General features: G+C 43.1%; 1 protein-coding gene across 15 annotated transcripts in view; it reads right to left on the bottom strand.

Moving 5' to 3' along the window:
• FRMD6 (FERM domain containing 6) overlaps positions 1 to 16,549 on the bottom strand; it is a 446,878-nt gene that overhangs the window by 117,775 nt on the left and 312,554 nt on the right. For all 15 annotated transcript variants that reach the window (XM_079913661.1, XM_079913660.1, XM_079913656.1 and 12 more), the window contains one exon: positions 1,985 to 2,044. The gene's annotated coding sequence lies outside the window, so the exon portion shown is untranslated. The remainder of the gene's footprint in view (positions 1 to 1,984; positions 2,045 to 16,549) is intronic.

The following is a 16,549-nucleotide window of genomic DNA, read 5'->3' on the forward strand; positions in this document are numbered from 1 at the left end:
ATTCTGGTTCTAATTTATTTCAATGTTTAATCCCTATTTGATATTTGTTTTAAATTTAAACATGTATTTTAAAGGCTTAAATTTTAAACTTTTTACTCTTAGTACAAAAATTTTTAAACAGATGTCTCATTAGTCATTGTCAACTGAGTACAAGCACTTCTTTTTCCTCCTGATAATCACAATACGTTAAAGACTTTGTTTAAAAAAAAAAAGGTATAAAAAGAGAATGGGATAGGTTTATCAAATCATCAGCTTATGAGATAGTTTGGAATTTTCTGGAAGAAAGAAAGTGATTGGAAGGACGGTGACCTGGAAAAAAGGAAGTTGGGGCATTTATGCATGGATACCCCTCTCCCCTAGGCCTCTAGGTCGGGAGCTGCCCTGGGACTGAGGCTTTGTATGGGTCCCCAGAGCCGCAACTGCCAACGTGAGGACATGTCCAAGCTTGCACAGAACCGCCCACCTCAATTGCCACTGCAACCCGTGGTGAGCTGCAAGGCTGCTGCCACTACACACAGCTGGAAATGGAAGAGCCAGAACTCAATCCTATATCTGAACAGGACATTCCTGCTTAAAATTGTCAGGGGCTTCCCCGCTGCCTTAGTTGAGGAATGGGAATGGGTTTCAGATCCTTTAAGCCCTGAAACTTTATGTGTATGTGCATTTTGGGGGGTGAGAAGGCCTGTAATTTTCATCATATTTTCAAAAGGGTCCATGATAAGTGTTTAAGAACCACAAAAAAAAAAAAAAGAAAGAAAAAAAAGCCCCTGAACATGACAGGCGAGACTTTGCACAGTTCAGACTCACCGTGTCCTCTCCCCATCCATCCTCCCCGACTCAGTGAACACCGGGTTCTGGTCAGAGAACTTCTCACCAGTCTCAAGGGCCATAAGCCCTTTAATACCTCTTGATTTAATACATGCCTTTCTCTCTGCCAGGAATGCCATTCCCCCTTTGCTACTTCCTCGGTCCCTTCTCTGCCTGGTGAATTACTTCTTATCCTTTAAGACCCAACAATAAAATCGTCTCTTCTGCTGTGGGCACCCCGCCAGCTGCCCCAGCCCAGTCTCTTCCTCAATGGCTTCCTAATCAATCCATATACTGATGAACGTGGTTGCTTACCCCCTTGGTGTTATAACTCTTCACATGCTAGTTTCTTCCACTCAACAGTGAACTCTTGAAAGCACAGACCACACCCGCACCACCCAAACCATAACCTGCAACGCCAGACAACAATAACATCGATGCAACGAATTCACTGGATTGAATGCATGAAGGAATGAATGACTGCATTTATCAGCTTGGTTCCTTGTCTCCCTGGATCTTACAGAGACCCTGACCTTGGGAGATTGGGATATTCATAACCAGGTTTCCTGCTCAGGTTGTTAGAATCTGTCCTGGTCCAAATACACATTTCTGGCTGACTCCTACTCACTTTTTAAGAACTACTATGAAAAAAGAATAATCAGGACAAGGAAGGAGACTTGGAAATTTAAAATGTAATTGATGATATAAAAAACTTCAGTAGGAGATTTGGAAGGGAGAGTTAGAGAAACTGTCAAAAATTGGAGAAGGCACCCAAGCCTGGTGTGCATGTCCCTCCTTGAAGCAGCCTGGACACACCTTCCCACCAGAGCACGGATTTGTCACCCCACACTGTAATGGCCAGTTGATTGGCCTCTAACCCCCAATAGACTGGGCTTCCTTCAGAGCTGGGACTGTGTCTTTTTCTACCTCTGTCACCTCTCACAGTGCCTGGCACAGAGTAGGTGCTAATGCACACGTGTACTGAAAGAATGAACGATGAACGCGTGAGGGAGTGAAGACAAGCTGTAGCTGGGCTCAGGGTTGAGCGAGGCTCTGTAGTAACTAGCTCTGTGGGTTTTGGAAAAGCTGAGTGACGCAGATCCCAGGCGGCACCCCCCCCCCCAGGGGAAGGGCCAGGCTGGGGCAGCAGGCAGGTTTCTAGCTATTGTGAGCTTACCTGAACCGGGAAAGGGTGTTGAGCTGGGCAGACGCAAGTGGATGGAACCACTGAGAAGATCTGGAAGAGAAGGAAGGGGAGGGGAGAGCTCAGCCAGCAGGCGATATTTTGTGAGGAATTACTACATGCCATACCCTGTGTTAAGGACTTTTCATGCATTCCCTCACTTACACTTCACGAAACCCCCTGTAATTTTTACTACATCCATTTTCTAGATGATAAGGATGAGATGTACAGATAAGTATCTAACCCAAGGTTCTAGAGCTAGTAAGTGATGGAAACAGGATCTGGGCGGGGAGGGGGGGGGGAAGTCTGATCACATCTGCGTGGCTCTAATACTGGGCTAGTGTTCCTGGAAAAAGGTCCCATCTGCCAGGGGTTGGCCCTCCTGGGAGCCCAGAGTGCTCGCTGTGTATCACGGCTCTCCGACCTCGCTGAGGATGGCGGCCGATCCTTTTCCCAGATGACTGCAGTCTCCCTTTCCCAGAAAACAATGTGTGGGAGGGAGTAAATAGCTGGGTTTGGGGCATAATGGTTTTCTTCTGTTTTGTGTTACTGGATTTGATGCACAGAAAACTGCCCAGAACCTCAAATAATTACAGTAAGACGACTCTGCTTCCTTCACGTGGCCACAGCAGACAGGCAGGAGCCCAGAGACACTGCAAAGCGAGTGTTGTAACCATCAGATGGGAAAAGGCAGTAGCCCAGGATCGGGAATTTCAGACAGAACCGCAAGCACAGCGTGGCACTTGGCAGACATGGGGAAAGCTCCCACCCCTTGAAGTTTATTGACTTGTTTGATAAAAAAAAATCACTTAATAAAAAGACCTTTAAGACATATAATTAAAGGGGGGGAAAGGCAAGTTATAAGACAATTTATGCAGTGGGTACCATTTGTGTCAGGAAAAAACTCCACCAGACATTCTACGGTCTGGATGACCATACGCTGCCCGCTAACACAGGCTGTCTTACAGGAGGGGGCCAGATGCCAGACAGATGTTGGCTTAACTCGTATTTCTGGAAGTTTTCACAATACTATGATAATCATGTATTATCGAGTAATGAAAAATAGAAAAATAAGTAAAGATAGGTAGGTTTACAAAAGAGAAAAAGAAAGTGAGAGATGACCCCTGTTGTCTCTTTGTCAGTCAGGATTAGAACCGGTGCTTCAGTGACACTGCCAATTCCTTCTTTGATCGTCATGAGAAGTGCCTCAGTTGCCCCACTCAATTTTAAACCGGATGCATAATACACCTCCTACCACAAGGTGCCTACTGGACATTGATAGTTGTAGAGTGTGTCCTGAGCCAGAGAGATGGAAGAGATCATCAGGGCCAACATTTTTATAGATGAAGGAAGGAAAGGCACTGCCTTCCTCTGCTCTCCTGGGTTTCCCTGTCTTCAGCCTTCAGCATTGGTTTCAGAGACTCAACCCTAGAGCTACCGGGATAGGGATAATTCACGGAGTGAGCCCAGGAGAGCCAGGGTCACTTGGACACTAGCTCAAGGTCAGTGTGTCACGAGGGCAGAGGTGGTGGGTGAGGGCTGTGGGTTAGAGAGAGTTCTATGGAGAGGGTCTGCACAGTACCCAGCTGGTGTCTGCATACGTGTGCATCTGAGTGTTTATGTGTGTGTTTGTATGGGTGACTGTGTATATGTGTGAGTGTGTGTGGGTGCATTGCGTATTTGTGAATGTTTATGTGTGTGTATTACTGAATGTGTGTGAGTCCGTGTGTGTATGTGTGAGCGTGAGTATGTGTGTGGAATCGAGGATCTTTCTTTCCTGGAGCCAGAAGCCCAAGGAGATGTTGCAAGGTATTGCAGACCTCATAACACAGTCTTGATTCCTCTGCAGAGGACTTCCAGGTATCCCGCTGTGATTCAAGGATGTGGCCCAGGAGAGTCTTTACCTTACCCTGGAGGGAACACACTTGCCCTAGCCTCTGGAAACTGACCCATCACGCTTCAGGCTATATTGTCAATATTCAATGAAGACACCACTTTCTCTGACCCTCTGGAGACAAAGGTGTGGAAACTGGGTAATTTATAGTCACCATGGAGTGGTTCAGATTATCCAGCTTCAGCAGTGGGAAGGACACAAGTTCCGGGACTCAGAGGGTCTAGCTCCTTCTGACAGGCCCACCTTAATCCCCTTTACAGATGAACAAACTATTTTGTGACTCTAGGTACCTTCCTTTTCAACAGGTTTCCGGATATATAATATAACTTACATTACATTACCAATGCTTGCAAGGTCCACATACCACCTCCAATCACAGAGGGGGCCCAGCTGATAGAAAGAGCCTTCTCCCAGATCCTGTATAACATAAATAAATCCTACATAGGCTTGGTCTACTGGGTGCCTTTCCTGCAGATGGGGGTACGACACCTCACTGGGGTGCCTTTTACAACATGATATATATATTCTCTCTCTGCATCCTCAAGAGATGCAGAGAGAGAATATATATTTAAGAAGAACGTACATCTTTTGGAGTAAGACATGAGCAATATAATTATACAAGCTCTAAATACTTCAGGCATGAACACATTAAGAGAGAATGATTTATGTCTCTTTGATGTAGCAAAGGCCTGCCTGACCCATCCTAAAATTAGAATAAATAACATAACGCATTTATATGTTAAAAAAAAACCTGCAGAGAAGTATACAGCATAGAAAAAATAATGACTGCGCAATGCACTATATGAGTGGCAAGGCAGGACAGGGAGAGACAGAGTGAACTTTATGAAAAAATGGTTGTGTTTTTGACAGGTTTTGCTTTGTTTTACCCCCAGGTATCTTGAGATTGCAGCTCACGTAGGCCATTGACGCTTCGAGGACAGAATGTCAAGGACCGAGATTCACATGCCAGTGTTAACAGTAAGCGCCAGTCTAGGAGGCTGGGAATGTATGGCTATGGAGAGGGCCTGGGAGAGAGTAAGGTGGAAAGTGAGCTTTTCCTGGGAAAAGTTCAGTATTCCCTGGAAAACAAGAAGGACAAAGAGGATGAGAAGAACATGGCACACTGAAGAGTTCACATTTGGTGTTATCCCACCCAAGGGTTGCTCCTTGATGTTTGCTGAAGTACAATGGGCCCTACCTAGAATCTTCTCTTCACCTTTTCCCATTCTCTTAAGCTCTTGGCATCTAGACCCCTAACTTATCTTTAGATGTTTTTAGTGACTTTTTTTTATTCCTGGCCCAATCATTTCCTCAAAACAAGGTAATTGTAAGAATACTGTTGTCATAATCTTCATTCTTGCTAAGCCTTGAGTGTGCAAGCACTCCTTGGAATGCTATTTACTTGAACTAGAAAATGTGGTAGACGCACAAGTGATCAAGTGCCCAAAATCTCTCCCCAGAGTCCCCTCTCTCAACCCACCATGACGGACTGTAGCTTCCTCTGGAGTTGTGTTTTTTGCATCTCGGAATGCCTGGCACTTTCCTCCTAACAGACACTCCAAACCGTCGAGCTCAACTGTGAACCGTTGGAACAATTTTCCTCCAAGACCCACTCCGTCACACACATGCACACATTCTGCCCACGCCCACTCTCCCTCCCTGCAGCAATCTAGCTGTTCCCGACTGCTGCAGGTTGTAATGGAAGCTTCCTAACCAAAGGAAAAAAACAACCAACGGTTCTTCTGAACACTCCATTTCCCTCGTCCTCAGGAGAGCTGGCATTCTTGTGCCCTTGCTGCCCTCCTGCCCACGCCTCCCCTTCCCCTGCTACTTGATCCACACATCTCACTTTAGGGACTTGTCACAAAGACACTGCTGCAAAAGGCAGGACATCTTTATAGCAAATATTCTCCATAAAGTATGCTGGAAACTGGCAGCTTGCACAGGCTCCGGTCGCGCAGGCTCAGCGGCCATGGCTCACGGGTCCAGCCGCTCCGCGGCATGTGGGATCCTCCCAGACCAGGGCGTGAACCCGTGTCCCCTGCATTGGCAGGCGGACTCTCAACCACGGCGCCACCAGGGAAGCCCCAAAACTGGCAGCTTTTTAATGCTGATGTGCCTGTCACTACACGAGTTGTTACTTGCTTTGAAAGCATTGTCTTATTTAATGCTTGAAAAAGCCCCAAGAGGATTTTTTTTCTACACTAGAGAAAAACCGAGGCTCAGAGAGAGTGAGCAGTTCACTCCAGATTACAGAACTAGTGACACACAGACTTGGTTTCTGAACCCCAGTGGGCGTTTGATGCCAAGGCCCTTGCTTCAATATCTCCCAGGAAAACTCAATTTTTTTCCCTTAGGGAAGGATGAAAAATACCTAATGTATTAATATCCTATTCTATTTTTCTATCCATCAGAGGGCAAAGAGTTTTTCATTACATATTTTTCTTCTTTATAAAAGTAATATTTGTTCACTGAAAATCGTGTAGGAAATACAGAGAAGCAAAAAGAAGGAAACAAATCACTTGTAATCCCACCACTTGGATATAACATGTCTAAATTTTGGTATGGATGTTTGAAGGTATTTTTGATTGGAACCTTTTTTATGGATTATGCTGTACAAAGAGTTAAGGTTGGACACATAGTTCTATGCCAATAAATGATTCTAGAACTTTCAATTGCGTAGATGTACCATACTTAAACCAATACCAAATGGTTAGCCATGAAAAGGAAGAAATATTGTTTGCTCACTTTACGAGCGATAAAAGGCTGCCACCCAAAAACGTTAATGCTAAAAAGGAACCAAGCAGAAAACTTTATCTAAATCAAGAGCTGGCAGCCTTTGCGTGTAAAGGGGCGGGTAGTAACTAGCTTAGCTTTGTAGGCCATACAGTCTGTCTGTTGTAACTGGTCAGCTCTGCGTTACTGCACAAAAGCAGTCACAGACCACACATAAATGAATCAGTGTGGCTGTGTGTCAACCAAATTATGTATAGACACTGAAATTGGAACTTTGTATGATTTGCATGCGTCATAAAATAGTATTCTTCTTTTGATTTTAAAAAATTATTTAAAAATGTAAAAACAACCCTTGATCTGTGAGCCATACAAAAACAGGTGACAGGTAGAAGTTTGCCCACCCTTGCTCCAAATCACCCATTCAGGCTTGGCGCACATCACCAGAGCCACAGACCAAGTTACAGAATCAATGAGAATTCTCTTTCCAACCCTTCCTTCTCCTGGGTATCCATTCTCTCTCTCAATCCCTCCCTCTCTCTGTCTCTCTCTCTCTCTCTCTCTCTCTCTCTCTCTCTCTCTCACACACACACACACACACACACACACACACACACACACACACACATCTGGTTGCCCCAAAGTCCTTCCTTTATAGGCTGGCCACCTTCTCCCTGAGTCCCACAGGTTTAAAAATTACTTCCATTTTCCTCGATTCTCTTTCTGGGAGCATCTGATTATCTGACCGAAGTAGTTCACATTAAGAAGTGATTGGCAGGGACCAATCCTCCCCCTGGGAATTTTCATTTGAAAGAAAACATACAGATGTAGGTAACTGGATGTCAGGGAAGACATTTTTGAGTAGCAGGATATCCAGTTCTTTATTCAGGAAGTTGATTTTGGTGTTATGAGGCTGACCAAGAAGGCTAAGATGATGAGTCTACTGGGTACTTAGTATCTACAGAGGACCCTTGAGGAGCACAGGTTTGAACTGCGAGGGTCCACTTACACGCAGATTATTTTCCATAGTAAATAGTACAGTCCTACACAACCCACAGTTGGTTGAATCCGAGGATGGAACTGTGAATATGGAGAAACCGTGAATGTGGCACGTGGATGTGGAGGGCTGACTCTAAGGGTTGGCACCCCTGTACCACCCCTCCCCATTGTTCAAGGGTCAACTGTTATTGGGGAAGCCGGACAAAGAAAATTAAAAAGTCAAATCAGAGGCTATTAACTGTCAAGAGCTGATGAATAAATTCAATGGCTAAGCTCTGATGGAGACTATTAAAAACTGCCCAGTGGTATCAAGCCCAGGCATTTGGGGACATTTCTCTGTATGCTCTGTATACTGGCAGATATAGGGCCTTACCCTTTGCCTTTTGTGGCTAATGGCTTCACGACATCCTCAGGGGCCCAAGGCTTTTATCCAGTTAGAGTCCCTGCTTTATGGTTTTACCTGTGCTATTGTATTAGGCAGCAAAACAAGGCTGGAGGCAGTTCTTGAGCCTTTTCTTAAACAGCCAGAGATGTGTGAAGGGCTGAACAAAATGCCTTCACAAGTGCTTTAGTGACTGGGCCAGGGAGTTTCACCACTAACTCTAAGGCAACCATTGGACAAGCAACGGGAAACAGGGCAACAGGTGTTGATGTGAAAACAACTCCTGCAAAGGTCTCCTCTTACCAAAGAGGCGGAGGAAGGTAGTCACAAGAACCTTCCTTCCTGAAAGACACATTCTAAACTCCAAGGCAGTGAAAGCCTCCTCAGAGGTATCACAGAAAGGGGGAGCAAAAAGGTGGCCTTGAGGAACAAAACCAAGCTTGGACCGAGGTGCTCTACACCAGCGGTTTCCCTTTGCAGCGATGTTTGCCTGCCATCTGCCCAACTTCAACGCCGGCCACAAGCTGGAATTCAGCTCTACCCCAGTTCCGGGAAGGCTGAGGCGGGGTCCGCCCAGGAAATGCCAGGAGAAGCCCCAGGGCTAGGAGAGGCAGCTTGAAGGTCAACATCTGGGTGTCAGACTGCTTCTGAAAGCAAAGGGCAAAAAAATACACCTTCCCTCTATGTTCTAAAAATTGCCCAAATACCCTTTTTTAAAAAAATCACCCAATTTTCACTTCAATGACAAGTGCTAATAGGTCATTAAAATGATAGGCGTATTACTAACACAGGCTATTAGCAACTGGGGTCACTGCAAACCCTTGACATTGCCTTCCTGTATCTGACCGTGGTTCCACTTCATCTGGCTCCCTGCCTCTGGCAATGGCCAGGGTTTGAAGGTTTAGAGACATGCAAATTGCCTAGCTAATTAAACTCTGTACTTTTTTTTTTTTTTTTTTTTTTGCTGTACGTGGGCCTCTCATTGTTGTGGCCTCTCCCGCTGTGGGGCACAGGCTCGGACGTGCAGGCTCAGTGGCCATGGCTCACGGGCCCGGCCGCTCCGCGGCATGTGGGATCTTCCTGGACCGGGGCACAAACCCATGTCCCCTCATTGGCAGGCGGACTCTCAACCACTGCGCCACCAGGGAAGCCCTAAACTCTGTACTTTTAAAAAAATTTTTCCCTCATGCCAGGCAGAGTTAAATGGGTACAACTTTCTTTGAGAAAGCCAAAAATAAATTCTGGGCTTAGATATTGTAGATAAAATTGCTGTCTTAAATTCTAAATTGCAGGAAAATAAAGGCTTATCATGGAAACTGTTATTTAGCTGTAACTGTGGAGATGTAGGTATGATGCTATTATTAACCTGCTTTACAAATGGATGTGTCAGGAGCTGGGAAGAAAGACTCAGAGTTTGGTTGCCAAATTCCAGTGTGGATAAATACCCATGGTGAACTCTTCTCCCTTTGGTAATCGTAATGCCAGGTCTGTTTCTAGCCTTTCTCACCTTGGTTATAGCACTCGGCAAGAGTCAGATGGATTTCAGAGTCAACTACAAGGGAGTAATCTAGAACCCTGTTGATAAATAAATTATGTTCCAATCACTGGTGCTCTTTTGAAATATGTTACTGAATGAAGCAAAAAATTAAGCCCCTGAGCCTTAGCATATCTTATTTTGCTATCCACCATAATAACTCTGTCTCTGTTCAAGTAACTCATTCCCTTTGGCAATTTAAAGGAGAGCTTGAGGTAAGAAAGTGAAAAAAATACAAAACAAATTGTCTTCTTGTTTATACCTTTTCTGGAAAAAAAATGAGAGTGCTGTAATGAAAATTAGAACGGTAACAATGTCACCTTGTATTTATAAAATGTAGGGGGTTTCAGATTGGGGCTTTCAAGTCTTCTGACAGCTTTATTTTTCAGGTGAGAATAGTCGGGAATCTGTGTGACGGAGATCAGGTTGGCCACGGGAGCTGAAATGGAGACCAGAACTCCCAACTCCCTCCCTGAAGCCTGAGGACCTGGCAGTCATGCAGAGTGGAGGCCAGACTCCAAAGGGAACCATGCCCAGTGAAGTAGGAGGGTCTCAGGGGCGTTTCTTTCAGCATTTAACATAGAGAATTTTACCTGGGAGATCATATATCATTTAAAACCTGACTCCCAAGCTTGGAGTAAAAAGGCCAAAGAGTGACTGAGGAAGCCCATGCTTGCCTTGGAAAGGCAATGAGCTACAACAACAAGGGACAGCAAGTGAGGGAGGGGAGAGAGCCTCCCACCCTGCACCCAGCAACCTGCCTCAGTTACTCTTCGTGGGCTTCTGCCATGGATGTGAAGGGGGTGGATAGATGTTTGGCTCTTGGGGCCACTTTCTGTGTCCGTGAGTACAGATTATAATGATGATTTCTGTTTGTTTTGTTTTTTCGTTTTGGTTTGGTTGTTTTTCTTGTATTTTTTCTTCTCTCTGCAGCAAAGCTGTTTTCCTCTCACTCTCCTTTTTAAAAAAATCCTTTATTTGCCAAAGAAGACACAAAAGAAGAGCCAAAGGAAATTAAAATAGGGAATTTTCCACTGAGAGGGAAGGCTATGACCTAACAGGGCTTCTTTCCTTTTCTTTCAACTCCATATTAATATTAACAGCAAAAGTTAGGTGCAGCAGCCCTCTGTTTTCAGAGCCTTCCCTGTTCCCAGGTCTCTGTCTCTTCCCACACTGTTCTCCCAAATTGTCACCAGGTTTAGTGGTGCAGTAGCCTTGGGAAGCTGGCCTCCTCCCTCAGGAGGCCACTCAAAACTCTTAGCGGGTTTGTGTGCTGGGTCCTTAGAATTAGAAGACCTTACATTTACAAGGCCTTACATTACAAGGTCTTGAAATCTCTTTACCCCTCTCGTTAATAATAACTCAGATCTAACATTTTAACTCTATAACATTTATAGAACACTGTGTACCAAGGAATGTTCCAAGTATTTTCCATATATTAACTCATTTGTTTCTCACCTAGCCTCATGAAGGAGGTGCTATTATCATCCCCATCTTACAGATGAAGAAACTGGGCACAGAGAGGTTCAGTAACTTACCCAAGAAGGCCTTCTAGAAGGTGTCAGAGGTGCCTCTTTACACATTCTGGCCAAATTTGCTGTATGTGCCCTAGATCTTCTGTCTCCTGCCTGGAAATCTGCCCAGCTGCCACTCCCCCAAGCCAGGTATTGTCTAAATCCCACCTAACCCTCATGGTCCAGGGCTATCTCCTCCAAACAGCCTCTCCTGACTGCCTTCAGCTAGGGTCAGTCTCCTTATTCTGAAACAGCAAAGAACTGTAACTGTGCTGTGTGCCATGTGCCATGTTCTGCCCTTTATAAGCACCCTTTATCTTTAAAATCATAAGGTAAGCACTCTAAGATCTGATGCATATCTGACTTATCTCTGTGCTCGCACATTTCGTAGCTTATGTCTTGAGCTCATTCCTGTTGCAGTATTTATCACATATCAGAGAAAATGGCTGAATGAATATGTACACTATACATTATGTTACTTCATGAAACAATGCCCTCTTTTACATATTGCAATTAGTCTCACTGGATATATTAAATGCATACTCACAAGAGGAATATTTACAACGTCTGTCAAATGCTATGCAATTTTTCCTGAAGGGGAAAGCATTTGTATAGTGTATAAACCTGAACCGACAGAGCAAGAAATCTGAGGACCCCCGTGTATACATGCAGGGCACTGTCTGCCCAGACGAACCAGGAGTCACATTGCTTCTCTGCATTCCCTTGTGTGAAAGAAAGCGTTTCTGTCTGGCCTCTACTCCACCACCGCCCTTTCTGGGCCCATGAACTTTTGAACCAGGGCAGTGGGGCTCCGCTCCAGGCGACTCTCTCATCTACCAATGTGTCCACACAGCGAGCTACGTTCACAGGCCACAGAAGCATCACTGCTTAACCGTGAGGCTTGGGGCTCAGCCACAGCTCAGGCCACCACCCTCAGGGTGCAAAACAATTCCTCCCTTGTATAAAGTAGTACATTTAAAAAGTCATTCTTGACACTTTATACCTTCAGCCACAGGGGTAACCTATAAAGGAGTTTAGATTTCCAACTTTCGTGTAAGCAGCAGGAGAAACAACCAGGCAGAGAGAGGAGCACACACAAAATATTTTGATCTGATCATTTGGCAGGATCTTAACATTGTAAGTATCAGTTTAAAATAGAGGTTTAAATCAACTCCCAACCCCAGACTTAAACAGTTTGCAAATATTCACTGACGTCAATAAAGTGAGAGTTCTTGACTCTGGCTGTGCATCAGATTCCCTGTGGAATTTAAAACATACGTGCACACATACACACACACACACACACACACACTCTCTCTCTCTCACACACAGACACACACACACCAGTCAGGCTCTCCCCCTGGAAATACCACAATTTGAAAAAGCTGCATAGTTCAGTCTGATGTGAAGTCTGGGTTGAGAATTACTGTGACAAGAGAAGACATAAAAATAATGGGCAACTCTCAGTCCAATGCCTTGTCTCCTGCTGTTGCTGCTTTTTAATCAAAAGGGTGAGGAGGGAAAATCAGTAAGAACATTAGTTCTGCAAGCAACAAGACATAATATTTCATAGTTACAGAAAACAGTAGGTGGCTATGATTTCAACACTAGTAGAAGTAAAACATTTTTCACAAGTATGAATCAAACCAAAATATAAACAAAACCCTGCAAAGTCTAAAAAACCCTGTAAACTCAAGATTGGGAACTTGTATTTCATTCACATCCAAATACCATTAATTAATATAATGTTCCTAGAAATGTACAATCTCCTGAGACTGAACCAGGAAAAGCCAGAAAATACGAATAGACAAATTACCTGTAATGAAATTGAATCAGTAACGTAAAAACTCCCAATAAACAAAAGTCCAGGACCAGATGGCTTCACAGGTGAATTCTACCAAAAATTTAGAGAAGAGTTAACACCTACTCTTATCAAACTATTCCAAAAATTACAGAGGAAGGAATGTTTCTGAACTCCTTATTTGAGGCCAGCATCACTCTGGAACTAAAACCAAACAAAGATACCACACAAAAAAGAAAATTATTGATAAACATAGATACAAAAATCCCCAACAAAATAACTGCAAACTGAATCCAACAATACATTAAAAGAATCATACACCATGATCAAGTGGAATTTATCCCAGGGATGCAAGATGGTTCAATGTCTCAAAATTAATCAATGTGTTATACCATATTAACAAACTGAAGAATAAAAATCACATCATCATCTCAAAAGTTGCTGAAAAAGCTTTTGACAAAATTCAACATCCATTCATGATAAAAACTCTCAATAAAGTGGGTGTAGAGGGAACATACCTCAACATAATAAAAGTCATATATGACACGCTCACAGCTAACATCATACTCAATGGTGAAAAGCTAAAAGCATTTCCTCTAAGATCAGGAACAAGACAAGGATGTTCACTCTTGCCACTTTTAGTCAACATAATATTGGAAGTCCTAGCCACATCAAATAAGAAAAATAAATAAAAGGAATCCTAATTGGAAAGAAAGAAGTAAAACTGTCACTGTTTGTGGGTGACATGATACTACACATAGAAAATCCTAAAGACACCATCAAAAAACTGCTAAAACTCATCAGTGAATTCAGTAAAGTTGCAGGACACAAAATTAATATACAGAAATCTGCTGCATTTCTATACATTAACAATGAACTGTTAGAAAGAGAAAAAAGAAAGTAACCCCACTTATAATTCACATAAAAAAGAATAAAATAACTCGGGATAAATTGAAGGAGGTAAAGACCTGTACTTGGAAAATTACAAGACGCTGATGAAAGAAATTAAAGACAACATAGATGGAAAGATATACCATGTTCATGGACTAGAAGAATTAATATTGTTAAAATAGCCATACTACCCAAGGCAATCTACAGATTCAGTGCAATCTCTATCAAAATACTGATGGGATTTTTTAATAGAACTAGAACAAATAATTCGAAAATCTGTATGGAAACACAAAAGACCCCAGATAGCTAAAACAATATTGAGAAAGAAGAACAAAGCTGGAGATACCACACACCCTGATTTCAAACTATACTACAAAGCTACAGTCATCAAAACTGTATGGTACTGGCACAAAAACAGGCACATAGATCAATGGAACAGAATAGAGAGCCCAGAAATGAACCCATATTTATGTGGGCAATTAATCTATGACAAAGGAGTTAAAAATACAGAATGGGGAAAAGACAGTCTCTTCAATAAATGGTGCTGGGAAAACTGGACAGCTATATGCAAAAGAATAAAACTGGACTACTCTCTCACACCATGCACAAAAATAAATTCAAAATGGATTAAAGACTTATATGTAAGAACTGTGACCTCAAAAATTCTAGAAGAAAACATAGGCAGTACACTCTTTGACATCAGTCTTAGTAATATTTTTTTTGGATGTGTCTCCTCAGGCAAGGAAAACGAAAGCAAAAGTAAACAAATGGGACTACATTAAACCAAAAAGCTTTTGCACAGGGAAGGAAACTATCAGAAAATGAAAAGGCCACATACAGAATGGGAGAAGATATTTGCAAAGGATATATCCGATAAGGGGTTAATATCCAAAATAATACAAAAAACTAATACAACTCAACATCAGAAAAACAAACAACCCAATTAAAAAATGGGCAGAAGATCTGAACAGACATTTTCCCCAAGAGGACACAGAGATGGCCAAAACGTACATGAAAGGATGCTCAACAGCACTAATCATCAGGGAAATGCAAATCAAAACCACAATGAGATATCACCTCACACTTGTCAGAAAGGCTATTATAAAAAAGACAACAGGTAACAAGTATTATCTTCAATTCATTCTGATCAGTTGCCTTTTCCATAAAACAGCAGGATCAAACAACAGCCTTCTTTGATTTGGCAGATAGAACTGGATTTGATGTTGTCAGGGTTCAACCTTTGCTCTCCTCTCTAAACATTATTTTTCTTTCTGACACTTCACTCCAGGGGCAAATCTTCACACTGTTAAATATACTTCCATACTTATGTTCACTCTGGAAGCAGGTTTTCTTCTCATTCTTTCTGATACAATCAAAATTTACCAGTCTCCTGTTCCATTATTCCAGAGTCCCTTTTTCTCCAGTCTCTGTTAAGGGAAAGTGCAGGTGTTTTATAAACTACTCTGGAGAAATGGGGGCTAATAATATACATTATGTTCCTAGGGAACAAATCTGAGTTCAAAAGGATCTTCTGGCAATAATTCCTGAGCCTAAAACTGGAACTCTAAAAGGTAAAATTTCAGGCCCTCAGAGTGAGGGGACTGATATAGCTTTGGCAATTTAGGTCTTTCAGAAACTCTCAAAATCATATTTTATAAGCGTCTATCTAGTCCATCTATTCAAAGAAGCTTGGTTCACTGGTCCACATAGGCTCCAGGGATATAATGGGGATGGGGATACTAAGACTGCAAGAACACCCGCATACTCCCTCTTTCCATTTCTGGCACAGTTCCAGACTCCCTCTTCTGTTGAGGCTGGAGTATCCAGAGTTAACCCAATGGGGTATCACTCACCTATCTCTTCCATACAAGTTCTAGCAGTTAATCTGACGGCAACTTCTCCAATGGAAGGAATGAAAATTCAAAGCCGTTAACTTTGCTTTTGCTTACCAGCTCTGACCCAAGTCCTGCCACCTCTAAATAGCAGGGACCTTCCCCACCCTAGTTCCCATATCCAGCTGTAATGGGGAGTTGGGTTCCTGCTGAGGAAGAGGGTTACAGTGTGTGCTCACTTCCTGTTCTTATTAAGTCTCTGGAAGAGGTACAAGAAATGCCCTGAGTTCATCTAGGCTCCATCAATCATGTAGTCTGTTATTTCCACTTCACACACCCTGTTTTTCTGTCCCCAAAAGTACACCTGTGAATGCCAAGCTCTTTGGCCGTCTCTTCAGTTCAGAGAGTATGGGGATTCTATTCCTGGGAAGAAGGAATGGAAATTTCGCAGAGGTGGAGAGGTGGGCTTCATAAATGTATGTTCAACACATTTCAAATTGCCATCTTCAGTTTTGTACTTAAAATATCAAACAAGTGTCCTGGTATCCAGCAGTGGGAGTCCTGGTTAACCTAGATTATTGTCTTTGGGAATGAAACCCACAAGCTCTGGCAGGGCAGACAGAATCAACTGGATTTGCCATTGGAAAGCAGGAGTTCCCCCTGTCTGGTACATTTGTGTGCTGCCACCCAAGACTGAGGGCAGGGACCTGAAGAAAGAGCCTTGAGAGGCACTGGAATTTATGTGCAGCAGCCAACTGTCAGCTGGTACAGACACAACTCTACAAACAGTCATTTATTTCCAAATTGTGACAGGTAAAATTCAGTAAACCTGGGAGGAGACGGGTGTTTATTAAAAAGGCTGGGGGTGAGGAAAGCTAAAAATTCTAGATATAGTTTGAAATTAGAATTTGTCTGTGCTTTCACTTGTTCACATTCTTTAGGAAAAGGTGAATGATACAGTCTCATACGGAAGACGGAG

This window comes from Stenella coeruleoalba (assembly GCF_951394435.1).
Source record: "Stenella coeruleoalba genome assembly, chromosome: 2".
NCBI lineage: Eukaryota > Metazoa > Chordata > Mammalia > Artiodactyla > Delphinidae > Stenella > Stenella coeruleoalba.